This window comes from Tamandua tetradactyla, chromosome 10, assembly GCF_023851605.1.
Source record: "Tamandua tetradactyla isolate mTamTet1 chromosome 10, mTamTet1.pri, whole genome shotgun sequence".
NCBI lineage: Eukaryota > Metazoa > Chordata > Mammalia > Pilosa > Myrmecophagidae > Tamandua > Tamandua tetradactyla.
The window spans coordinates 71,367,108-71,394,388 of record NC_135336.1 but is presented as its reverse complement, the minus strand read 5'-3'; the positions used below and the strand labels follow the sequence as shown (position 1 = coordinate 71,394,388).

General features: G+C 34.5%; 1 long non-coding RNA gene across 2 annotated transcripts in view; it reads left to right on the top strand.

Moving 5' to 3' along the window:
- Positions 1-27,281, top strand: part of LOC143648527 (uncharacterized) — a 225,808-nt gene that overhangs the window by 38,519 nt on the left and 160,008 nt on the right. The window contains exons 3-4 of one of the 2 annotated variants that reach the window (XR_013158606.1): positions 18,124-18,252; positions 23,154-23,298. The exons of the other annotated variant lie outside the window; for it this stretch is intronic. This is a non-coding gene — a long non-coding RNA (uncharacterized LOC143648527). Of the gene's footprint in view, positions 1-18,123; positions 18,253-23,153; positions 23,299-27,281 lie in introns of those variants that run through there. 2 annotated transcript variants of the gene reach the window in all.

The following is a 27,281-nucleotide window of genomic DNA, read 5'->3' as shown; positions in this document are numbered from 1 at the left end:
CTGCTTCTTTGTAACACCATATACCTTAGCTTACAGACAAACTTGGGAATCACTTCTCTGTCACTTATTTGGTTTCCTTTACAAAGCTCATGAATTATTCCTAAATTTCAAAATTGCCAACTTATATTTCAAGAGACTTTTTAGAAAAATTAATCTGGCATCTTTTCATTATGAAGGCTGCATGCAGTTTTCGCAGCTTGCACTGTGTCTTGTCTTTAAGAGCCATGTACCCCATCCGTCAGCAGCTTTGTTTCACCAAATCATCACATCTTGTCTACAAGCTTTTTTTTTCAAATGTTAGGGAGCACTAAGATTTATACATGGTCTTGTCACACACAGCATGATCTATTTATGAATTGTAGCTTTATCAAAGCATAAACTGTTTTTGATTTTCTAAATTATGTGCAACATGGCAATTGAGATTGATGATGTTTTGTTTATATTAGTTATTGTATATTCAAATATGTATATTGAGATCTTTTCTCTCTTTGTTCCATCTGATTATCTCCCTTTGATATGAGTCTCTGCCTGAGTTCCCCGTTTGAATTTTGGTGATGCTTCTTGTTGTTTATGGAAACTCCCCATGAATAACACTATCAGCATTTCTCAGTCTATACTGTATGTATTGGCTTATGTTTCTCCTTTATTCATTTAAAAGCATCTTGGTGTCTGTGCCTTTGTTTTCATTTATTCAACAAATATTTGTAAAGCATTTATTTTGAGCTAGCAACTATCCTGGGTGCTAGGGATAGAGTAGGTAAGACAATTGACAAAGAGCCATGCTGTGAAGGAGCTTATGTCGCATCCTAGAGCGGAGGAGAGAAGACAGGATGAACAAAATATGTATGCAAAGTTGAGTAAGTTAGATGGGTAGAAACCAATGCCTTGATGGGGATAAGGGAATTCTGAGGGACATTTTCCATTGGACAATCAAAGAAAGCCTCACAGAAAAGATATAAATCAAGAGTCCAAAGTAATGAGGGCCTGAGTCACACAGGCCTTTGGGGGAAGACCTTTCCTTGGAGAAGATACAGCAAGTGCACAAGTCCTGGTTGGGTTCATGTCAGCTGTTTTGCAGAAGGAGCAAAGAAACTATTAATGCCAGAACAAAGTGTACGTAATAGGCAGTAGTAGAAGTTCCTAGAGGTAATGGAATGAATGAGAAAGGGATAGATATTATGTAGGGCCTTATTTGGCATTGTAATGGCTTTTTTTTTTTTTTTAAATAAGGGGGAAGCTGTTGGAGGATTTTGAGTTTCCTTTCTGGTAAACCCTTAAGTATTTGAGATTTTGAAATGGTCACTACTTAGGGCTCTAGAAGTTTGCTTTAGTAATCTTGCTATTAAGTATGAGCTAGCATATTAAAGTAACGTTGTTATAATTTGAACCGATTTCAAAAGACTTTCATCTCTTTCTATTTCCCATTACTAAATATTTACATTTTAATTAATTTGAAAGCTTTTAGAGTAGTGAGCCAAATCATATTTAGGATATATAATATGTAACTTATTCTTTCATCAAATCCAAGTACTTAATTGAAGATGTTAATTAAAAAGATCATTTGTTCTGTATTGGAAGGTGTTGAAGGTGTTTTCAAATCACCATCACATCAATGTATACCATGTTAAATTGTGTTTCTGAAGCTTAAATGTAAATGTTAGAAGTGAGTTTATTTATCTAAGTAGTAGCCTTTCATCTTTCTCGTAAGTGATGCTTGAATATGGGGAAACTTACTGGTTTCATATCTTGGGAACCAGGAATAATCAGACATGTTTATTCATCCCCAGTGTAATTGTCTTTTTAGTAGCAGAAAGATATCTCCTTTTTATCACATGTAGTTCCCATAGAGAAATGAAATTCTCACTGTATAAATGACTGGAGAAATGTTGAGGACAAAAAGATGATGCACATCGTAATCTTGCATAGAATGTTAAAAGAGAGATAAGAAAGGAGATAAGGGGGAACAATATGGTGTGATAAGAGAATTCGTGTACACTCAAGCATTAGTAAAAAGGATTTGTGTACCTAAAATAGTCACTAAGTAAGTCAACCAATACTTATAGTCTGCATACTGTGGGTCAGGCACTAGAGATACAGTAATGAAGTTTGCTGAGATTCAATGTTTTGATGTAGTGGGGAGATGGAAAAATACACATATATGCTTAGATAAATCAAGTGCTATGAAGGGCCATAGACTTACTATGAAGAAGGTTAGAATTGAAAATGTAGTTGAGTATAACTGGGAAATGAGAAGGCACTGATCTAGCTATGGGGAATTAGAGAAAGTCTTTCTCTGAGAAGGGTGGAGATTAGAATAAAAAGAAAGACAGGTGTTTGAAAGATCCATGGAGCTCTGAGCGGATGGTATAATTAATTTCTGAGATGGAAACAGCTTACAATTTTCTTGGGAAAATAAAAGGTCAGTTTGGTTAAAATGCCCCTGAAGGAAAAGGGTATGTTGAGCCTTATGAGAATGGGGGCTCTCAGACACAAGATTAGTTGACTTTGTAGATGATATTTGGTTATAAATGAAATCTGTTGAAAGATGTATGATAGAGATTGATATAATCAGATGTACTCCTAAAAAGATCTCTTTCCCAGAAGTATAAAGGGTGTATTAATGGAGAGAGGTGCAGTAGCGGAGAAGAAGAGAACTTTTAGCTGACTGTTGCATCTGTCCATGAGAGGGACAATGGTGGTTTGGGTTGTGGTTGTAGCAATCGGGTCAGGGAAAAGTGGTTGAGATTGGAATCTGTGTCACAGCTAGAGCTGCTATGATTGACTGATCAAGCATCATGCCAAGGCATTTGGCCTTAGGACCTGGAAAATTATGGTTGCTTTTACTGAGATGGAGAAGGCTTGATGGTATGTTGTAGACTTCAAATGACTGTTTGTGTATAATTGATTTCACTTGCCCCCCTACACACTTTAAGTTGGAATGCCTATTAGACTCCAAATGGAGATAGCAAGTAGACACAGGCTTTGCTAGAGATGTGTATTTGAGAGTAACAAGCTGAAAAATCATATTTGATGTCATTGTTCTAGATCAGCAGTTGGCAAACTATGGCCCATAAGCCAAATCTGGTCTTCTGCCTGCTTTTGTATAATATGTAAAATATAAAAATACTATTAGCCTTTTGGTGAAAACAGTTGCCCAAGTTTGCCTCTTGGCCCACAAAGCCTTTTGGCTCTTCTTTTTTTTTTTTTTTTTTTTTTTTTTTTTTTGCATGGGCAGGCACCAGGAATCGAACACGGGTCTCTGGCATGGCAGGTGAGAACTCTGCCTGCTGAGCCACCGTGGCCGGCCCACTGCTTGGCTCTTTACCAAACATTTTGCTGACCTGTGGTCCAGATAAGACCCTGTAGGACAAGAGTATTATAGATAGAGAAGAAAGCATCACTATAATGGAAATTGACATTATTTTTACAGTAGTGAACCATGTAAGGGATTTAAGCTTGGGTATAATAGACAGTAAGATTTTAAAACAACCTCAATACTCTTAGCATAATCAATGGAAAATTTGGAAGCAAATAGAAAATAACTTCATCAGACCATTCATTTAATCATTATTAGATGTTTACTAGAGAGTAAGCATAGTGTTAAAGGAAGTCTGCCAAACTACCGATTATAATGGTGAAGAAAATGGACAGATTTCCATATTGCAGAGATCTCACGATCACATTTTGTTACTTTTGTGAGAAAGGCAAAGGAACCAGAGCTATGAGAGTGGCTTTCCCCACTGGGGGAAGGAGATCCAGTTGGGGAAGTGACCAGGCAATCTTACCAAAGGAAGCATCATTTAAAGTAAGTCTTGAGAGATGAGTAGATGTCAGCTGATCAGAAGGTGGAAAATATGAGGTGATAATGGAGAGTTCTGCAGGCTAGAGGAGCAACAAAAAGCCTAGGCAGGAAGAAATGTATTGTTTGAGGAACCGAGAGAAGGTTAATGTAGTTTAAAAAAAGGAAGTAAATAGGTAAATTACATTAGCTCTGGCTTAAAATACAGGGAGAGGTCACACTACAGTGATCTTTAGAGCAAGTCATTAAAGCATTCTGAAGGGGGAAGGAACAAATCACATCTGCTGGGAAAAGATCATTTTCTATATGCAGTGAGGATGGAAGGAACCCAGCATAGACGAGGAAATAGAATTGTCCATTGGAGTTAGGGAAGTAAGGGTCCCAGGTAACCTTGGCCAGGGCAGGTTTGGTACAGAATCCATACTGGAATGAGTTCAAGAATGAATGGGAATAGGGATCTAAATGTTATGTTTAGGGACTTTTTTCAATCCCCACTATGTAAGAATATATAGGTGGTCAAAATAAGCAAACTTCCTGCTTCCTCTTTTTAAAAATTTATGTATGTGGACCCAACCCTTAGAGACTGTGATTCAATAAATATGGGGTAGGATCAGAGGAGGTGTTTCACTCTCTAGGTCAATGGAATGTTAATCATGACTCTAAAGATACTGAAATAGTTCTCCGATGCTTTATATTTTTCATAGTTCCATTATTTGTGCATATACATTTGGGAAGTATTACAGTAGCCCCAGGTAAATACAGCTATTTAACTTATTCCTCAGTGCAGCCCAAGGATGATCTCTCTAAAGCTGCCTTTGGTTCCTTGTGTGGAGTGAACTATGGCCCTTTTTGCTTTGGTCCTCCCTGTAACACTATGCAGAGTAGGTAGATATGGGGTTCCTAGGTCCTCAGCAACCATGCTGTATATTAATTATCATATCTGTCCATTCCCCTCACTAGAGTATAGCTTCTCCTTGATGCCTAAGACTCCACACTGTTCCATTATTTACACTCAAAAAAATTAACCAGCTTCTGGATTCAAACCTCTCTCTTCTAATTTGAATTTTCAATTGTCATTATACTACTTCCAGCTCTTTTTATAAAATTAAATTTTAATTGTTTGCAAACACCTTCAAATCTAGTCCTTATAAAGGAAGCTTAATACAAGGTCAATATCTCTAAAGATATTTGCTTTTATATAGTATTAATAGTTTTAATTGTTATTCTTAATATGGTTAATGTATTGTTTGGAATAATGCACCATGAGGATTGGAATGATAAGGGTACAACTTATACAAAGACAGTATTTTTGGATTTTTGCATTTAGAATACCAGTCATCAAAAGACAAAGCTGAGTGTCATTTGTTTGTGTTTCTATGGGGTCCACTGAATCTATTTCAAGTCATATTCTCGAAATGGGCATGCTACTTATTTTTTCCTGAATAAGCACACTATCTTTGGACATTTTTTTCCTAATGTATTATGTGTCACTCACTATTTCTGCTGCATTCCACATCTAATTCCTTATTTTTTTTTCCTTTGGTATACTTTTATTTTGGGATTCTTCCTTTTGGGAAGTATTGTAGGTTTCTAATAATTGTAATTTCTCTTGGATGTACACAAATATTCTTTTCCACTTCAGTTGTAAATTTATCTCAGAAGCATTTTGCATGTGCTTTTTACCCACAACTCCTCAGAAATTTTGATGATATTGATTTAAAACATGTCACTTAGTATAATGCTTGAAAATCATGATGTCTATTGCTTTTTGCTTTGGCATAGATTAAAATGTTCACTCAACGTGGACTGGTGGAAAGATTTTTTTCCTTAAATGTCACATTACTTAGACACAACAACAAACAAAAACTGACATTCAATTCTGGTGCCTTAAGAAGTGGACCCTTTCTCAATAAATAGGTTTTGTCATCCAAATTTGCATGCCATTGTTGAACACTCCTGGCTACTGTTCTTTAGCACTCTCGAACTCGAATGGAAGTTATTACTGTGACAACCACAGGAGCAATAAAATCGGGTTGTTCTTCACATTCCAGAGAAGACAATTCTGAAAGTTAATTGAATTCATTATAATTTAGAGTTCCATTTGTATAACTTTAATTCATTTGTAATCTGAACCTTCTGTACAATGCATTTGTTCTCATGTTTAATCACTTTTGTATGCTAAATAATTTGTAAACAAATAGCTTTTCTTTGAGAAGTGCTTAAGGCTGAAGGTACATTAAATGCAAGCTAGGATTCTGTGCCAATGGTTTTATATTTATTTACAGTGTTTGGATGTGTGTGTAATACCTACCTTCATCACAAAATATTTTCTGATAAAATATCTAAGCCATAAGGTACCTTGCATTGTGTTATCCCCTATGATATGATTTTTTTATTGTAAATTTTGTGGTTCTCTTTTTAAAACTATACTCACTTGTGCAAAGAAAAGAAAAAATTAAATGAGAAAGAATAAATTCAAGAAATCTTTAAAGGTCAAATTTCTTTTACAGTTGTCCAGTCCCTTTCTTTCCTCTACACATCCCCATTTTGACTCTTCTCAGTAATTTTTAAAATTTAGAGTAATGTTAGGAGAAAACGTGTTTATCTTGTTGCAGAGCTGAAATAGTACATATACAAGGCTGTATGGGAATAAGTGTGTAGAAGGTAAAGATGTAAATAGAATATGAAATTCTGTTTATGGGGCATTTTTATTCTAACATATGTTCTGAGCAGGCTAAGAGGATGCGGTTAGGAAAGCTTCTTAGAAGACATGCTGTACTAAATAGACGTAAGTGTGTGCGGGTCTTCTAATCCTTAAATCTTTGGAAATGGGTAGTCATTTTTTGGTAAAACATGCATGTTTATTTTTAGGGTTTGACTCATGTTTTTTGTAAATGGCCTGATAGTAAACATTTTAGGCTTTGGTGTTTAGATATAGCTTCTGTCTGTCCTCTTCTTCACTCTTGTTTACTAATCTTCAAAAATATAAAAACCATCCTAAGCTACCAGGCATAGAAAAACAAACCATGAGCCAAATCTGGCCTATGGACCATAGTTCTGGACCCCATTACATCATCAGATTGTAATTTTTGAGAAATCTTCCATATTAGAAATTAATTGAACTTCTAGAAAAGAAAAATTATCTTAGCTTACTTTGAGTCCCTTACTGAACTGGAATACCATGATAGTGAATGCACTGTTTTTAAAACAAGTGTCACATTTGCTATCTGTGATATTAGAAATCTATGGAAGCTACTCATTCAAAGGACATTAGTGTCCAAAGAATCAGAAAATGTTCCTTTCTGTTTGTGCTTTCATGCAAAGAAAAGTTCCAAATCCTTTTTTTTCCCACACTGAAGAATTGCTGATATCTCTTCTGCATTATTCACGCTTTGTTGCTTTTTTCAATAACTACAATACTCTGAATTTTGCTTTGTACAGCAAAATTTAAAATGAAAAAAAAACACCTTTTGTTTAATATTTATATTAAACTGAAGTGCAAGATAGTCTGAAAAATGAAAAAAGCAGCGCGATAGATTGACCTTCTGGTAAATGCAAAGGACACCACATTTAACAAAGTCAAAAAATTATTTGACTTTAATATCTTATATTGTAGGAGATGTCACAGCAAATCCATAGTTTCCTGAAATAGATTTTAATTCTAAATTTGAAATGTCTTGCAATCTTGTAATAACGTGAGTTTGGAGGGGAAAGTGAAGTTAAGGTATTCATAAATGCTTCTCTTTTTTATTGGACCTATTTTCAACAAACTATAAAATGAGCTGTTTGGTACAAGAGAGCAGGCTCGGAATTTGGAGGTAAAAGTGATCTTAATATAATTATTAAAATAAATTTCTTCAAATACATGATTTTATTCTGTTTTATGTCATAAAGACTGTAACTATATTTGTGTATCAAAGGTAATCTAGAGAAGCAGTATAACCATAATTGCTAGTCACTTATCAAACTTGTGTCAGAATTTTGTCAATTAGGTGGAAAAACCTGCTCTTCTTTAAGCCTAAATATGCATAAAGCTTTACTGTCTCTGGGATGACTTAATATTCAGTCCAGCACTGTTGGCCTCCTTGATACAGTCTAAAATGCCTCTTCTTAAAACAACAACAACAGAAAGACCCTGATCTTAATCCTATCTCTTTTCTCAATTCAGGAATGGATTACTGATATGTATAAACTCACATACAATATCTTTGCAATGAAATATCTTGTATTTGTCAGATCACTTTGATTCTGATCTATGTTATCATCATGGAACCAAAATATAATTAGCCATAAACTAGAATCTTTTGTACTATATTTTATATAGCCAAGTACATCTTTTAGGTTTTTCGGTTTTCCTTTTGCCCTAATATGGTCACTGTCATTGTTGGCATGGACATGCTAATGTCACGTACATTATAAATACAATTATCTCCCCCCACACTCCCCCAACACCCTTCTCTGTTCATGAAGTTAACATAGTGGAAGCATGTCAAGCAGAAATTCTGTGCCAAGTAAAAAAGTGCTAGGTATAGGAGAAGTGTTCTGAATTTGTATCCAATGTCTGAATTCCATTTATTCTGTCTTTTTTCCACTTGATGCATGTGATTTGCTATTACTCGGCCTTTCCCGGCCATATTATACTTAGGGAGTCTTGGCACAGCCATGAGGATGTATTTTTGTTATGTCCCTTTGGGCCATCCCAGGCCAGGGGTGAAGAAATGCAGGATTAGATTGTCTGGGCCTCCATTATACAGGATGTAAGGCAGAAATAGGCAGAGAGCTGTGTGTCAGTGCATCTACTCTTTGCAGGAAAGCTACCCACGCCTTCAACTCCTACGACTTAAAGGCCTAAATAAGGTCCACGATTCTTCACCCCAATTTAAAATATTGTTATTTAGGACAAGGGAAAGCCTGAGTTATTCTCCCCATTTCCTCCCCAAACTTTTTTTAGCAAAGTATTTCCCAAATTGAAACACAGTCTTCTAAGAAATATTGATAAACTTAAAAAAAATTGCATACTGTATCTTGGCTTTGAAAAAGCCTAGTAAATCTCTAAGAAAACTACAAAAAAAGGGAACTTTCTTAGTAATTTTTACCCACAGTGTTCTGAACATTTTTGAGGAAGATGTATTAACATCTTGCAGAATTAATGTTCCATGATAGTTAGGTACAAAACACTTTGCAGAATACCAGATGCTTTATGCAATAATGCTAATATATTTAATTTAATAAAAATGATTTATAAAAGGCATCACAGAACCATGTTCATTTTTTTTCAGGAGAGGCAGTTAGAAAAGTTAGAAAATTAAGAAAGTTCACGACAACTTCCAATTTAGAGGGAGGAATGCTACAACTGGATGGAAACTTAACAGAAGGGAAATGGGAAGAAAAAAATAAGAAAGAACAGCAATAAATGCACCCTTTCCCCTCTTTCTATTTTGCTTTTTTTTTCTGGTTTCAAATAGAAAAGTTCAGTTTATGGTTTATGTCACCATGCATGTGTATCCACAGTAGCTATAGATGTATGTTTAACATCATTATAACTTATCTGCATGAATGTGAGTGAGGGATATCCACTTATGCTCCGATTTTCAAGATGAGCATTTAATTGAGTCCCAGAGTTCATTTTACAGTAGAGCTATGCATAGAAAATAGATTTCTTTAAAAGAGAGATAATTTTTAAACATGGTCTGAGAGCAATTTAATGTCAACATAACTCCCTTCCAGATTTCCATTTTCTCATTTTTTAAAATGGGAGTCATCTCATAGTATGATTGTGAAAGTCATAAAAGATAATGCTAGCAAAGATACTCTACAAAATGAGAACATGCTCTATAAATTTCATTCTTCTTGTTCCTTTGAATTTAAAAGATTACTATTGGCTGGCAATTCAAATCTGACTCCCAGTCAGTTTGCCTGGTGTGGGAGGTTATGTGGTAAAGGGAACACCATCAGATAATCCCGAACTTCTGTCCTTACCTCACTGTGCCCTCGCTTAACCTTCTGAAACAGCTTAATCACCTATAAAATGGTCTATGAACTCATATGGATGGTAATGTTAAATGAGGTTAGGATATAAAAAGGGCATGGCATGGTGAGAGGTACATAGTCAATACTCAAGCAAATAGAAGCCAGTGCTATGTCTTAGTATTTGCCCAGCATCCATAATACTTAATCCTGTATCTCAGTGCTTTAAGCAGTTTCTTACACAAGGTAGGTATTCAATCAATATTAGTGTTTCTATTGTACAGGGGTTAATTATATTGTATTCATTTCCCTTCAGGTGAGGTTAAATCCCATGGCACCTTGTTTAACTGAGCAAAAGCTGGTATTTGTTACAAATGTAAATTTGATCTTTGAATATTGCTTGGTGTTGTTACAGAACTATGGGGTTCCCATCTCTTGGAACTAAATATGGTGATCAGAAGGGAATCTATGGACTTCTGTATCTATCTGACTAACCTTTGTATTTCTGGAACCTGAGATGTAATTTTTGGGTCTTCTTGCAATGCTTTCTGTCCTTCTCCCTCATAAAAATTCATGAGATCTGTTCCCTGAATTTTTTGGCTCTTATGTTACAGGTAAAGACATGCTGTCTTGGTGGCAATCTAAAGCCACTTGAAATGACCCAGTTTAAACTCCAGTGGTTAACTTTTACGTTGATGATGTGAGGATTACATTTGAATTTGGAGGGTTAAATCCATAAGCATTTTCTGTGAACTATCAGGAAAACCACATTGGGCTATGGAGATAGGCATGAAAATATCTCTTTAGAGATTGTCTCAGTGGCCTAGACTGTTGTTAATATTGCTGGGATTTTATTCTCTTGTAGAACATAGAGCCCCAAATCAAGCTTTACACAGGCAGTGATTCTTGTCTGATTCAATGAACAATGCCAGCACATAACAGTCATTCAACTAATAGTAATCATTTGATTCATATAAATGGTTGGTCTCTTATTTCCATCAGTGATTCTCACTGGCTCTGGCTCATTTTGTAGGGAATAAAAGATTGGACAATATGCATTGAGGTAGTCTGAAGAAATGAGTTTCTGTTTCCTTTTTATCTTTACACTTACAACACTGGGCAGGTTAATAAATATGACCCAGATGTTATTATAGGCCATAAAATCAAAGATATTATACATTTTTCAGTTTATTTAGTAAAAACATGAAACTTTGAGTTTTTATTTGATTAGTAAATAACTTTAATATATTTTATAGTAATATTGATTTTATTAATTGGTGGGTGTTTAAGATCTATAAATAAAATATGAACATCTTACAATGTAATTTGTGAGAAATCTGATGTTTTTTCTACAACATTTTTGAATGAAGCATATTAAAATTAGAATTTTAAGTAGTTATCCATTTATGTACTTATCTTTAGCTTTTCATTTAAGTTCTTTGTTCTTATTATGAAATTTCTTACCCTAGTAATCTTATGAGCTTATAAAACTCATTTTCAGAAGAAAACAAAAGCCAAAGCTATAACTAGTTTTAGGTTTACCGATTTTTTCCCTTAATTTATAATGAAATAATTTAATAAAATATGCATGGGCAAGTTTGTTTGAATATTTATTCTAACCTCCCCACACAATGTTCTGTATGTACTCTTTAGTAGAAATTTTTCACTTTAGTGCCTACTTTAAAATTAATGCCATTGACTAATTTATTTTGCAGCTCTAAGTTACTTAATGCTTAAAAGGCAAGTCTTCTGACTTTTAGGACAAAACCCATTTGATTGTCATTTGTACTATAATTAAAATCATCACCAATAAAGTAATTATTTCTATGAATATTGCTGTGAATACTCTTAAGAGTAGAGTTTTTATCAGGATAAGCAACACTCTAATTTTATAGTTTATACGCAGTTTCTTACTTTTTCAGGGAGCATTAGAGGAGGGCAATGTGACCATTATATATAAAATAAAAACCGTCATCAGAAAGTGCATATACAGTAGTAAACAATTAGGTTCCTATTTTATTGATGTGTTCCTGAAAGTAGGTGGTTTTTGGAAAACATTGATAAAATAAACTATATTTTTATCTAGATTTAGATAGCAACTTGAGGTAAATTGAATTTGATCACTCCTCTCCTCTTAACTCCCACTTTCCATCCCAGATTGCTGCCCAAACATGCAGGCTGAGTTTAATAAATATTCTGTTTTTCCTTTCACATCAAATGGCTAGGTACAACTTTGTTCAACTTTATGTACTACACCAAAGGGAACCTCAGCTTCTTTTTTAATCTCTTACTTACATAACATATTTGTTCACCACCACCCCCCACCCCCAGTTTTTTGTTTTGTTACATACTTAGAATGAATTATATGGAGATAACTGGCTCAGTGCTAGTGTGTAACGTATACTTAAATATCAGAAAATTAAGGTGGTTAAGGTGTAATTATGGACATTCACTAGATTTTTCTAATCTGGGGAATCTTAACCAACTTTATCCAGTAAATGCTTTTTAAGGATTTTCAGAAGGGACTAAATAGATTAGGAAGGATTATAGTATAGGCAGGAGATTATCTCTGAACCTTCAAATAGGAATTGGGTCCTCTTCCTTCTTGCATGTTAATTTAAGTAGAGTACCTTGCATAGATTAGGCACTCACTATTAGTTTTTCAATCGAGCTGATAAACCAAATTTAAAAATGTATTTTTATTGAATACCCGCAATTTTTATTATTATACAACTTATAATATATTATACATTCAACATTATCCTAACTCGTTTATCTTTAGACATAGTATTCCCTTTAACCTTAACAATACTGTGTGAATTTATATTATTTTACAGATGGAATTGATATTTGTAGTGGCTGAGTAACTTGTCCTGTCACAGGTACATTATTAATGAACAGCCAAGCCATACTGAGTTCTGTTCCTTCTCTTTTATGTACTATGCCACACTGTAAATTTATGAGGTTATATATGTAGCCTAAGGATTATTTTTATGTTATGGATATTATATTCAATTTTAATATTCTATCAGGCAAATAATAGTTAGTTTTGACATTTTCATGAGATCTGGTGGTGGGATGGGAAAAAGATACTGAAAAGAGAAGAGATCAGAACTGAAATTATTTCATATCCAAGGCCTAACCCAATCTCCTGAATACATTTCCGACTGCCGTCCCATCCGTCAATGACGGGGAACAGAAAATGTTGTAATAGAAAAACATTGAAAACCAGGCCAGGGAAGAAGAAGATAGAAAAATATAAGGACAGGAGAAACATGGTGTACGCTTTAAGCTTTGTTTCTCTATGCCCCTTCAGTGTAGGGAAAGAAATACGTCACCAAAAATACTGAAATTCATTCATTCAGTGACTGAAAAATGTTGTGATCATTAGTATGTATCAGTTACTAACCTGATATGATGTTGCACCAACCTTTATTCTTTTCCTAAATATCCCAAACACTTTGTATTAAAAGGAAAACAGTGGGACAAAATATATTTTATAAGCATAGAATATATTTGAAAGTCTCTTGGCAATTTTTCTGAATGACTTCCAATCTCAAAAATTACAGAAGAAGATAGTAATTCTAGATTTAAAATTGAGGGAGGTAATCTTTAAAGCAGTAAGAGAAAAGTAACCTGTCATGTACAGGGGTGAAATTTCATGATTATTATGATTAACAGTAGACTTCAGAAACCCAGGAGATTAGAAGGCAATGGAATAACATTCAGGGTGTTGGAAGAAAATGTGAAAGTGTTTTGTTCTGTTCATCTTACAAAATTTATAACCAGTATAGGCTCATATGCAAAGGGAGGAAACAACATATTTTTTAAGAAAAAAAATAAGAGATGGTCAATGGTAATTATATATTCTAAGACTGAGTTTTAGGTCTGTCCTGTTAGGTAGAATTTGCTTGACTTTGGATAATTCAGAAGTGTTCTCTAAATCTTTGTTTATTTGTCATATAATGATTACAAAGAAACATCATACTATTTCTTACATTTAGAGCTCAGCTGCATCTCTTACAAGTATTAAAATATTACTTCTATTTGAAACATACATTTGACCTGACCTACAGCTGAGAAAAGGAAAAATAATTGCTTTCTGTAAAAAAAAGTAAATCATTTTTCAGTTACGAGAATGACTTGCTAATGAAACAAACAAAAAAAAACCTTTGTTTATTTGTCCTATGATGATTGGGTCAGAGTCACCAATAAAATGTCCAAGTTCTAAATAATATATATTTATTGTATTTGTATGATAAGCTTTCTGCTGCTTTTCTTATTTTTTCTCTTTACTATGATTATTTCCCTTATAATTCTGTGGTCATTTTTATTCCAAATGTGAAAGTATCTTTTTTTTGCTTTGTAAAGATGCATATTCTTTTATTTCAATTGCCAAACAAAAAATGCTATTTCAGGTGGGAGGACTATGGTTTTTCTCTGTGGATGTTGGGAAGGTTTTTCTTTTATTTTATTTGATTCTACCAATATGCAGCTTATTTGAATCATAAAGCTCATTATCCATCACTCCTTTTAAACCTCCCTTCTTTTCCTCTACATCTATGTGACACTGTAAAATTCTTAGTCTAAGACTGGTCTTGTTCCAAGTTAAATGCATCTCACTTATACTGTTCAAAGGGCATATTGATACAGCAAAATTTAATGCTCTATTTAAAACACAAAAATGAGAACAAAATGCAATGACAGTTTTTTGAGTTTCAGTTGAATGTTTTTAAGACTCATTTTTGAAAAAAAATCAAAATTTGCCATTATAAATTGTATAATTTACAATAAATATTTAATTTTAATAAAATAATTAAACATCTTAAAATGATATTAATATAGTTGGATGCTGACTTTGTGAGATCCACTAACTTCTTTAAGCCATAAAACATATTAACACACTGTAAGAGGTTGATAGCAAGCCATTCTCATAACTAAAAAACGATTTACCTTTTTTTACAGAAGCAATTTTTTTTCCTTTTCTCAGCTGTAGGTCAGGTGAAATGTATGTTTCAAATAGATGTAATATGTTAATACTTGTAAGAGATGTAGCTGAGCTCTAAATGTAGGAAATAGTATGACTTTTCTTACATTTCAAGTATGCTTTGTCTACAGTAGATTAATTTTGCAGAATCTGTAAAATGGTCTAATGATTGATTGCAAGGTTTGTGAAAAGAAACATAATGGCAATTTTTTGATAAAACTTTCAAATATTTTCTTTAAAAATATAGTTGTCATGTTTACCTCATTCCTTATATAAGTTTTGGAAATCCTGTGTTTTATTATTTTTCATTTCCTTGATGATACTTAAAAATCATAATTTTTCACCTATTGCTAAATTCATGTCGTAGCCACATTACCTCAGTGTTTATATATTTTTTCTCCTATTTATACACATATATTTGTCATGCTAAATTTATATTCTAAAGTATTTTCATTATAATATATTTGTCCCAAAGAAGGTACTAAAAGAAATCATACAACTATCTAACTGTTAGCTTATTTTTCATCTTCACTAACCTACTCAGATTTACTTTTATTCTTTACTCTTTGCTTTACTTAAGCAACTGAAATTTTCACTCACGTTTTAAACATTAGTGCTATGTTCTTTCACAATTCAAACTCCAAACTGTGAAGTTCGTGCCTTTTCTGTGATATAGTCACATGTAACTCCTGCACACAGCCATTCTTTTCAAACTCTGTGCAGCAAATAAGGCTGCAAGTAGACATTTGTATATGTTGCTTAGTATGCATTACAGTAATATGTGTGTGTGTGTCTTCTGTTGTATTTCTCATTCATGAAAATGTTAAAAGTGAGGCATTTACTGGATGTGAATACTTTAGATATGTAATATGCTTTGGGGTCTTCACTCATATGATTCATATATAATGAATTCCTATCTTGTTTATAGACCTTCTGATCATTCCAAACTAAATTAATCATACTATGATTTATCTTGATGCAGATAGGTTTGGGTTTTTTTTCTAAATCCTTTGAATAAATTATATTTACACTCTTAAAATGTATACAGATACTTTAGACTACATGAAAATATTTCCTAATCTTTTTTTTTTCCATTTTACAGAGGGTGGAGTGGGGAAATGAGTAGGGCTAAGGCACATCATTTAAGAGTTAACTGATAAATAGAACAGGCTTAGAAATGTAATTAACAGTATATATTCTCATGAAAAATAAACTACCAAGAGATGAAACAAACTAAAAGGATATATATATATTTTTGTGCTGGTGTGAAAAGATGTATGTACCCTAGAAAAGCCATGTTTTAATCTAAATCCCATTTTGTAAAAGATTCTTCTAATCCCTATTTAGTATTGTATGTTTGAAACTGTAATTAGATCATCTCCCCGGAGATGTGATTTAATCAAGAGTGGTTGTTAAACTGGATTAGATGGAGGTGTGTCTTTACCCATTTGGGTGGGTCTTGATTAGTTTCTGAAGTCCTATAAAAGTGGAAACGTTTTGGAGAAGGAGAGAGATTTGGAGAGAGCAGAATGACATAGCCATGAGAAGCAGAGTCCACCAGCCAGCAACCTTTGGAGATGAAGAAGGAAAATGCCTCCCAGGGAGCTTCATGAAACAGGAAGCCAGGAGAAGAAGTTAGCAGATGATGCCATGTCTGCCATGTGCCCTTCCACTTGAGAGAGAAACCCTGAACTTCATCAGCCTTCTTGAACCAAGGTATCTTTCCCTGGATGCCTTTGATTGGACATTTCTATAGACTTGTTTTAATTGGGACATTTTCTCAGCCTTAGAACTGTAAACTAGCAACTTATTAAATTTTCCTTTTTAAAAGCCATTCCGTTTCTGGTATATTGCATTCTGGTAGCTAGTAAAGTAGAACACACACACACACACACACACACACATATATATATATATATATATATATATATATATATATATATATATATATATATATATAAAACTATGCTGCGCTTTGGAAAAGAATTTAATGGTCTATCTTTTAACATTGACGTAATAAAGTGAGTTTATCTTGAAATCCAATGGACTAATGAGAAGTTAGTAGTTATATCTTCACATTCTGTTGCCCTTTAAATTGCAGAATCTTCATTATTTCTTCAAGAGGTCACAAATATGCTCATCTTAGCTTGGCTATTTTAGAAGCAGGGTTTTTATTAGTCCATCTTAAGAATCAGTCACACCATTCACTCAATGACCGGTCAATTAATCCTTTAAAGATAGAAAAATCATGCCTAAAATTAGCTGTATACAGTCATAAGATGTAATTTCAGGAATGTGAGATGGTTTTTCATTAACGTCCTGCCCAAGGAATAGATTTTAAAAGTCTTATATGCAAAAGGATTTTGAGTGTATTGTTGATTAATTTATACAAATTTCTTCATAAAAATATTAAAATCAACCAGAAAAATGGTAAATTAAAAGTGAAGAATGTGAGTGGATAATCAGTTTTCTTTTAACTTAATGCTGGGTTATTTTTTCTGGATTTCCATGCAGTGTTTCAGTATTGATTTATTTGTAGTGGGGAAGATGTTGTATAATGGCAGCAGCACGCAATCTGTGTAGATGACCTGTCTGAATCTGAATCATACCTCAACCACTATCAACATAATGTAAGTGAGGTACAGTCTTAGCTCCTTGGTTTTCTCATGTAAAAAATAGAGATAGAAACATCAATCTCATAGTGTTGTAGTATTGTTTAAATGAAATAATTTCTGAAAATGCAAAGCATGATGCTTGACATATAATGGGGACTCAAATGTTAGAACTCACTTCCTACCAACCTCAATCCCCTAAATAATAAAAACAACTTTAGGAAATCATATTTTCAACTCCACACGTTATGTAGTAGAGGAATAAGTACAGGTATCCACATATTCCTGTTGTAAAAATAAAATGCACCAGACAATGTTAAACAGGCAAGGATGACTTTATTCAAGGGCAGCCATATAGCAGGGGAAAAAGAGTAAAACACAACCCTAATGAAACAGAGGACAGTAAACTTTTTAAGGGCTTGGAGTGGTTTGGAGGAAAAGCACTGCATAATAGTAAGGGGACTTGATCACTGGGCCAGGTGAGTGATTTACTGAGGTTACAATTAGAATGGTTTGGTTCCATCAAATTGGCAGAGATATTTACTGGGGGCCAACTAGTTCTGAATGTTTTCCTTAAAGTCATTAAGACACCTGGAGTCTGTAAGGGCCGTGAGGAAAGAAGAGGGAGTTAAGGAACCAGCTAATTAAGAGTCTCTCAGGTGCCTGGGTTACCAGGCAGGTGAGGGAGGTCGGGGCCAAGATTGATATTTAGAACAGTTAGTGTCTAATATTGTCTTTTCCCTCTTTCTCCCCTGCAGTCTGAGTTGTTTTTCTCTGCAATCCCATGGCTGCAAGATAAGTTTCAAGGTCATCAGGACAAGGGAAAGTACAGGTGGGGCACGTGAGGAGTAAGGATGGCAGCTTGGTCAAGAGACCAATCAGTATTGGTGACTATCCAGTAACTTTTATACTCTTATTTTCTTTAATTTTAGAGTTATGTATTATCAGATATACAATTAGTTTGACCTCAGAGCTCTGCAGATCTTTTATATAAGTGAAATGCTTATTAACATGAGTTTAGGAACCCAGTTGCATGCCTCCAATTTCTATGGAGGATGTGTGTATATGTGTGTTGTGTGTATGAATTTATCTGCATCTTTTACAAAATTATTTTATTTTGCTTGTTGTGTAGATGGGGGAAAGAGGGAGTAAAGCAGAACTAAAATCTTTATTCTAAAATAGGAGCTAACTTCTTTTAAGGAATTTAACAATATAATTTTTTAAACTTGGAACCTTTGAAAGTATCTTTTTTCCTTTCTGTAAGGATCTCAAAATGAAATGACTGTCAGCAGGATGAGGTACATGCCAGTGTACACTGCCAACTTGAGATAGTTCTTATCCCAGGCCTTTTTTTAGAACTGTCTATGTGCCAATTTTGAGAAAAATCTGAGTTATTTGCAGAGTTTTTCTTTGTGCAGGAGTGAATTTGGTTCAGGTATTTTAATTTGACTAATAGCAGTGTGTAAGTGTTTGTTATTTCTTCTTTTTATTGTCTTGGACTAAAGGACCTGTCTTTTCAAATAATTCTAAGTGTCTCTTGGCTTGTTATATATGTTCATTAAAAAAAAAAGTATAATAGACATCAGTTCAGGTTGCCAGGGTAGCCATAATAAATGTCACACAAGGGTTGGCTTAAACAACAGGAATTTATTATCTCACTGTTCTGGAAGCTTGAAGTCCAAAATAAAGTCTCAATCAGCCATGCTTTCCTCTGAAGGCTGCAGTGTTGTGTTATGCCAGCTTGCCATAATTCTTGGGGTTCCTTGGCTTGCATCTCTTCCTCCATCACATGACATCTCCTTCTGGAATCTACTTCTGCCCAGTCTTCTGTGTCTCTGTGTAGATTTCCTCTCCTCATCAAGATTTCAACCATATGGATCAAGGCCCACCCTGAGTCAATTTGTCCTCTCCTAAATCAAATCTTTGATGATCCTGTTCACAAATGAGCACAAACCCTGACTCATCTTAACATACTTGAAGACATTATTTACAAATGGGTCCACACCCCCAGGAACAAGGGTTAAGATTGAACATGTCTTTTGTGGGGTCCATGAGTCAACCTACAACAGCCATATACTATGAGAATCACAATAAGTAAAATCTTGTCTAAAACGACAAGACAATAACACCGAGATTTAATAGCTTTGTTTTGTTTTGTGTTTCTTGCTATACAAGTTACACATCCCTTCGTCCTAACTTGTTTTGGAGTAAAAATGTGCTCAAGCTGAAATAGTATTGTTATAATGTATGGAAGAATCTAGCATTTTTCATTGTCTTACTCACCCTGCATTAAAGAGCAAGCTTATTTTTAGCCTTCCTAAATAAATTATTAGAGTTAACACCAATAAGATGGTAGAGATTTTAATAAGTTACTTTAGAAAATTGCCCATTTCTAACAGTGACTGCAGGTGAATATATAATGAAACAGTATTTAGGACACCATAACTGCTTTCTAGTATCACTGACTTCTATTATCCCCAGCACCCAGAAGTGTTCCTCACATGCAGAAAGTACTTAATTAAAATATGTTGGGTGATTTAAAAAGTTTTAAAGAGCCATGACATACCCAGAATATTGAACAATTATCTCTGCAATAGGTTACTCAAATATGAATTTCCTATGATATTTCTGAATATACAGGAAATACGTTGCTGGAGTTTTTTATAATGCTGACCAAGATGATACGAACATGTGTGATCAAAGAAACAGCCAATTAGGATAGCAGATATGGGAATCAAGATTGCTTGCTCTGTTTTCTTTCATGTATTATAATGGTACTATATTTAAGCCAAGCTCTCTGATGGTTTGATATGAACCTTATGGATTATATTGTGTGCCATAGGCATCAAAGGCGAGTCTACGTTTATTAGATTATCTTCTACTTTTTTACCTTTATTATTTATTTATTTATTTATTTATTTTTTAGCATGGACAGGCACTGGGACTCAAACCCAGTTCTCTGGCATGGCAGGTGAGAATTCTGCTACTGAGCCACCATCACACCATCCTCCTCCCCCATAGTTTTTAAGCAAGTGTGAATCCCTCTTATTTTAAAAACCAAGCGAAAGCACATCATTTGCCTTCCCTCTCTCTTCTTAATAATATGAATTACTAGACTGTACAGCCAAAGAACTAAATAACAATATAAGAATAATAGTAACAACTGATGCTGGACATCCCTGGGAGCTCTTGGTGTGATGGAGACTTCAGCCAAGGGCTAGTGCTGCAAGTGCTCTTGACTCAGTGTTCTAGTTTGCTAGCTGCCAGAATGCAATATACCAAAAACAGAATGGCTTTTAAAAAAGGAAAATTTAATAAGTTGCTAGTTTACAGTACTAAGGCCAAGAAAATGTCCCAATGAAAACAAGTCTATAAAAATGTCCAGTCAAAGGCATCCAGGGATAGATACCTTGGTTCAAGAAGGCCGATGAAGTTCTGGGTTTCTCTCTCAAGTGAGAAGGCACATGGCGAATACAGTCAGGGCTTCTCTCTCATCTGGAAGGGCACATGGCGAGCAAGGCGTCATCTGCTAGCTTTCTCTCCTGGCTTCCTGTTTCATGAAGCTCCCCAGGAGGTGTTTTCCTTCTTCATCTTCAAAGGACACTGGCTTGTGGGCTCTCTGTTTCTCATGGCTATGTTGTTCTACTCTGCTCTCTCTGAATCTCCCATTCTCCAAAATGTCTCCTCTTTTATAGGACTCTAGTAAACCAATCAAGACCCACACAAATGGGTGGAGACACATCTCCCCTAATCCAGTTTAACAGCTACTCTTGATTGGGTTACATCTCCAGGGAGATGATCTGATTACAGATTCAAACATACAGTATTGAATAGAGATTATTCTACCTTTACAAAGTGGAATTTTGATTTAAACATGGCTTTTCTAGGGCTCATACATCCTTTCAAACCAGCACACTCAGTCACAGGAAAAAATTGAAGGACTAGTCAGTGTGTGCAACCAAATGGTTTAATAAACTTGGGCCAGAGATTACCAGGATTCTTGGCAGGATTCTGGAAAGTCCTGGGGTTTCTGGGCTAGATGCTGGAGAGCTCCAGGAATCCTCCGTTGAGACCTCAATCAGGGGCTGATGTTGTGAAGGTTCTTGACTCAGCCACAGGAAAGAACTAGAGGACTAGACCGTACAGCCAAAGAATCTAAAAACTAACCAGCGTATACGGCTCCAAACTTTAAAGCGTAGGAAAGTACATGCTCGAACGAAGATGAGCCTGGGTGCTCACCAAAGGAGAAGAAGCATTCTGAGGTCTGGATCCTTGAATTATAAGGACTTGGAGGGGCCCTTTTACCCTCTGGTTATGCTAATAAAGACTTGATGAGGTGTGCTTTTCATTGGTTCTTTTCAGGTGCTGATCTGAGTGAAGGCTAGGTGTGCAGGAGTGGGGCTGGGGTGGGCAGTGAGCTAGGTGTGTGTGCACCAAAAGGAGCTTTTTGGTTTGGGATTTAGGGTCACTTCCCCCTCTCTCCTTCTCTATCTAACCTGCCTCACAACCAGCATGTATATGAAGCTTTCTCTGTTCATGAGCTATGCTATTATTTTATTTATATTAGCTCACAAATTTTGACAATAAACTTTGAAGTCTACTTCTTTTCTCAACATTTTACAACTAAAAGACCAGAGCCTAAAAAGCAAGGTACTGAAGGACAAACTGAGTAAATGGAGGGATCTGAAGCCATCCCATTTCCTACTTTGAGTTCTTTCTTTCTCTTGGAACTCAATTTTTTTATCCTCACATTATTCTGCAAACACCTTCATCCAGTTCCCGTCACCTTGCCCCTAAATCCTTGTTGAGTTCCACAGAAACTTCTCTCTCCAAGACTATTTTAGTTCTACCCCTCATCTAAAAACACTTTTTTCAGCTTCTGAATACCCACAGTTTTCTAGTATTTGTTTTCCCTGTCTTACCAAACTTTCTTCGCCCCCTTTTCATGCTCATCTGCTTCCTTTTTCTGCCCTTAAATACGGAATCTTCATTAGGGCTTAATCCACACACTTCACCTAAGTAATTTTCTCTATTCCTGTGACTTCATTCCCCTGACTTTAGCCATCAGCTATATCAAGGACAGTCGTAAATTGAAGACTTTATGCTGATCTCCCCTCAGAGCCAGATTGTTCTCTGTTCTTTGCCCCAATTTTTGCAAAGTGGTTTGCACTCATCCTCCAAGTCTTTGGGTAAATGCTTCTTTATCAGGAAGGACTTAAAGACCTCCTATTGGTTAAATAGCCTTGCTATTCATTTCCCAAATGGCTTATATTTCTTTTCTTTCTTACGTATAATTCCACATTTAAAAAACACATCCAGTGCAATATAAAGTTTGTAAGAATGAAAACAGTTTATTTTGATTCATAGTATTCTTGAAGCAAAAGAATATTCCTGGCACATAATAGGTGTTGAGAAGCATTTGTTGAATGCAAATTTTCAGGGAAAACCTGGAACTCATGTTTATTTTTCAGTTATATGAAATATGGATGCCCAGCATTTTCTTGACAGGGTTTTGCATCCCTGCATTTGCAATAATGTAGAAGACGTGCCAAAATAGCATGATATCTAGATAAAATGAAATGTTCCAAAGCGTATATATGGTCTATTTGATTCATCTGTGGGGGAAGGAAAGACAATTTTCTGAGGGATGCTTCTTCTAAATTCTATCTTAAAGCTATTTGTAAGTAGAAAATTGAGTTTCTATTACATTAGAAGACACTATAAAGTCTTTATTAAATTAGCTGTGCAATCTTTAATCAAATGAGTAAATGCATTATTTTTTTTCAAGGTTAAGAAACACAATCTCTTCAGCTGGAATACCAAATCTGGAAGAAAACATGTATAATAATGTAAGAAACTGAAGGCCAATTTTACTTTTCATCATTCTTCTAGCACTTCAAGATTAAAAGTCTGCCTTATGTATTGCAGCATGCTTTCACCAAATATACTCTTTAGAAATTACTCCTTTTCTTATGAATATGGCATTAACCTCATTAAATGTGCAATTATTTTTGGGAACTTAATTCCTTGCTAATCAAAAATCTTTGGCCCAAACATCATCCAATTCTCTAATGTAATTTACAAACAACTTTGATTATAAATTAAACACTTTTAATGGAATAAATTTAAAATTCCTGTTTGAAATGCAAAACTTTCATTTTGGAGGTCCAAGCTCTACATTCCTACACCCTTAGCAATTTTAGATTTGATTATCAGCACAAAATAATTAATGACAAGATAAATCATAAAACTTGGTGGTGTAGAGGACAGAGTTTTTATGAATTTCCTGGTCAGATCATGTGGACTGGCTTATGATCCTAAATTAACAAAAGAAAAAATTATTGTCATGTCATGCACCAAAGCAGAGTAATGATCTGCCATCCCAATGTGAAATGTCTAAAACTGTGGTTTAACTTCAGCATATTTCTTTTTACCAATATTTAAGTAAAAAAGGAACAAAGTAAGAAATTGAAGTAGACAACAGTAACAAACAAGCAAATAAACAGGCTCTAATCTTAGTTCAGTTCCTAGTGGCAAAACTTTGGATGAACATTTAATCTTTCATTTTCTCACCTGTAAAGATGGAATAATAGAACCTATACTACTTTAATTGTTTTGTGTAAGAGGAAATAAGAGTTGTATAATTTTGAAAATTTATGGTAGCACATATTATTTTCACCAGCTAAATTAAGGAAAATCCCCTTCTCCAAAGGTATTTGTTTCAAGTAGAAAACAGTTCCATAAATCTGTCTCAATCAACTTTGGAAAACTTCAATTGATATGGCTGAAGCATGGGGAAATACAGCAAGGATACACTTACATATTAAATCTTTCTTGCGCTATTTTTAAGCTTTGCCGATGATGCATTCACAAAAGAAGTTGCTACAGATTAGAAAATAAATCTTTTACCTCTTCTATTAACTAGCAAATACTTTATAATTAAATAACCCCAATTGCCCATGCCAAGAAAACTTTAAGCACGTAATAGAATCTAGTATCTTGAAATAAATCCTTTTAGAATATCTCCTCTGTTTCTATGGATTATGTATTCAAAGCAAGGATTATTACAGAAAACGAGAAAGTAAAGATTCTGATCTATGCATGGAAAAATACTTCTGGCCCAGTTTTAGGTGATTGACTCTTATATACATATGGAAAATGTTGCTGAGTCAGCTATGTATTCTTTTTTCCCAATCCCCTGTGGGTCCAATAAATGTTTATTGAATAAATGTTCATCAAAAGGCTATTTTGAGTAAGATACTTCAGAAACAAAGAAATTAAGACTCACTTAGGCATTTGTAAGAGAGTTATAAAATATGCATAGAAATGATCAATAAAAATCAAAGTGTGCTAAGTACCACATAATGATATACTGGCTTGTTATAGAGCTGAAAGTATTCTGGGTGAAGGTAGACTCCTGGAAAATACTTTTGGCCATTGATCAGGACCTAGCTTTAGTGTGGAAACAATAAGGGAATGGTGGTGGGATGGCAGAAAACTGGGCATCATGTTGTGTAACTGGTAAGGACAAAGGCAAATGCCAAAAACTGGACCTCTTCTTCAGGAAAAAAAAAGTTGCATTTGCACTAGATTGTTTATTACTTCCTCCTAAGCAAATACAAAATAGATGAAGTTCCTGTAATTATGTTAGGAATTACCTGGACAGAGACTCAGATTTGGGGAACATCTTGAATCCTTCTTTATTTTCTTAAAATGAAATCGTATAGTCTGATTGTCAAAGTGGAGTCCAGAGCTTAACAGCATCATCGTCATGTTGAGACAGAGACTCTTGGGCCTCTCCCAGGCCTGAGTCAGAAACTCAGGGATGGACCCCAACAATCTGCTGTGTAGCAAGTCCACCAGGTGATTCCATTATACACTGAATTTTAGAGAATTGCTGATAAAGACCAACAACCTAAGTCTATCTAAAGCCCACTGGCATCAACTATTGTTGCCCGTTAGGTAACTATCCAATCTAGATTCCAATGACAGAAGAAAGGATAACAAATGAGAGAATAAAACTTTGTAAATAAAACCTATCCATAGGATAAGCTACATTCAGATATCCTGACTGAAAGACACTTAGCTGAATACTTAAAAAAATCTAATATTTTATTAAATTCAGAATACATTATAAAACAAAAATCAATATAGCAGAGGATAATTAACCCAAAATAGGTAAAACAATACCATAAAACATTTACATAGGCACAGTAGAGCAGGATAGATAAATCATATTAAAAGGAATATAAAATGAATAAGTAAAAACTGTTCTTTTACACTGGAAATTATTGAAATGAAAATAAATACAGTATTGTTTTAACTATCAAATAGGCAAATACTATAATCCCTTCCCAGTGGTTGACCCTCATTATTGGGAGAGTAATTTAGTACATCTTTCTGTGGATCACTTTGGCAAAACTTACCAAGAGATTTAATAACATGCCCACTGACATAGTAAGTCTTTATAAGGAATTTATCTGAAGGATATAGAAATATAAACAATAATTTACATAGCAGAGTGTTCATTGCAGTATTGTTCATACCAGGTGTTTTTGTTTGTTAGGTGCCGGAATATGACATACCAGAAACAGAACAGCTTTAAAAAGGGGGAATTTATTAAATTGCAAGTTTACAGTTCTAAGGCTGTGAAAATATCCCAGTTAAAGCAAGTCTATAAAAATGTTCAAATTAAGGCATCAGTAAGAGGTTACTTTCACTCAAGAAAGGCCAGTGATGTTCAGGGTTTTTCTCTCTCAACTGGAAAAGCATGAGGCGGACATGGTGATATCTGGTAGCTTTCTCTCCAGGCTTCTTGTTTCACAATGCTTCCCCAAGGGTGTATTCCTTCTTTATCTCCAAAGGTCTCTAGCTGCCTGGGCTCTTGTGGTTCTGAAGCTTTTTTTCCAAAATGTTTTCCCTTTTAAAGGATTCCAGTAAACTAATCAAGAACCACCTGGAATGGGTGGAGTCACATCTCCCTCTAATCAAAGGTTAATACCCACAATTGGGTGTGTCATATCTCTGCGGAGATGATCTGATCAGGTTTCCAATTTATAGTACTCAACAGGGATTAAAAGAAAAGACTCCATAAAATGGATCAGGATTGAAACAGCTTTTCTAGGTTACACAATAATAGTTTTTTAGCAACCCATTATGTGCCAGATGTCATTCCAAAAACTTTACATACACCAAATCATTGAACACACTTAATTTCCAAAAATTGAGAAATGTTTATTTTATATCCATATGTTACCATAAAATGTAGATAAAAAACTATAAAATCCAAAGAGCAAGCTTCAAAATTGTACATAGTCTGTCAAATTTTCCTAATAAACATATGCATAGAAAAAATAATTCAGTAAAATAATAAAGCTAGTTATCTCTCACTCATATTTATAAGCAATTATATTATTGAAATTATTATCATAATTATTATGATCATTATGTGTATAGCCTAGGGGCTAACAGAGTAGTCCCTAGAGTCAGAATATCTGGTTTAAATCTTACCCTTTAACTTTCTAACTGTATGTACACTTGAGTAAGTATTTATTGAGCCTCTCAGATTCTCAGTTCCTTCATCTACAAAATGGTCATAAAATAGTGCGTACCATAAATGAGAATTAAATGATTAAATTTATAGGGCTTATTAAAGTGCTTAATATTGTAAGTACTCCATAAATTCTATATCCAAAAGTCTTCATGTATAAAATTTTAAATAAAACAGTATATCCAGTAAAATTCTGTTTTTGTACAAAATGTAAAAAGTCTGAGTTAAGGTACATAATCATGAATATGGTTACAATATAATTATAAATTACTTAGTAAGAAAGAAGCAATAAATTGGAGGTTGGATAGCACTTGATGTACAGTGTATGAGTTAGAGGATAGTATATATAGAAAAGAGTCAAATGGG